The sequence below is a fragment of the Danio rerio genome, chromosome 7, assembly GCF_049306965.1.
Source record: "Danio rerio strain Tuebingen ecotype United States chromosome 7, GRCz12tu, whole genome shotgun sequence".
NCBI lineage: Eukaryota > Metazoa > Chordata > Actinopteri > Cypriniformes > Danionidae > Danio > Danio rerio.
In genome coordinates, this window is record NC_133182.1 from 74971393 (window position 1) to 74972500 (window position 1108).

A 1108-nucleotide genomic window follows, 5' to 3' on the forward strand; every position below is an offset into this window, starting at 1 on the left:
GAGACGCGTATCAAGTTCTTTTAACGAATAGATTGTGTGAAACGTGGAAAAAGACCCTTATTCATGCCAACACCTGACATAAAGGTAACATGCAGTGGTGCGTTTTCCGAAAAAATAAATGAATAACTACCATAGTATGATGCAAGTGGGTGAGGCAGTGGCGCAGTAGGTAGTGCTGTCGCCTCACAGCAAGAAGGTCGCTGGGTCGTTGGTTTGAGCCTCGGCTCAGTTGGCGTTTCTGTGTAGAGTTTGCATGTTCTCCTTGCGTTCGCGTGAGTTTCCTCCGGGTGCTCTGGTTTCCCCCACAGTCCAAAGACATGCGGTACAGGTGAATTGGGTAGGCTAAATTGTCCATAGTGTATGAGTGTTTAGCCCCTTTCACACATACAGACCTTTCCGGAAAATTGCCGGCAATTTTCCGGAAAGCTTGTATGTGTGAACAGGTCCTTTTTGAAAATACCGGTAAATTCGTTCTGGCTATTTTCCGGAAAGAGAAGTTGTAACATTACCGGCAATTTGCCGGAATGCTGCGCTGTGTGAATGCAGAAGGAAGATTACCGTAATAAGCGCGTGCACGTCTAGAACGTGCTGACGTGAGACGTCTGCTTTAGCCAATCGCAACAGTCAGACGCATTTACGTCCGCGCTGTTTGTGAGAATAAAAACCTTTGAATATTTTTCCAGACACATTTAGCTGCTAGAAGTTAGTCAGATCACGTTCATATGTTCTTCTTAATGCCAACTGTGTAAATAATCATCGATGAGATGCTTATGATAAGCCGTTGTTTGTTTACCTTCAAGCTTTGCGTGTGCCTTTGAAACTGTGAGCGCCAGCACACGCACATATTATGAACATCTCGACATGCGAAAGTGATCCTGCGAAAGTTATTCACAATATTGATCATCCACAGAGTTTGTAATTTAGTCAAATGTTTACAAATACAAGCGCAGCCGTTTAAAGCTCATTTGTGGTGAATGATGTCAGAATTTACCGGTATTTTGGAATGGATGTGTGAATGCTCTTTTCCGGAAAATTTCCGTAACGTCCTCGCCTGTGTGAACAGCGCTTTTTTGAATATACCGGTAAAGTCGTTCCGGAAATTTTCCAG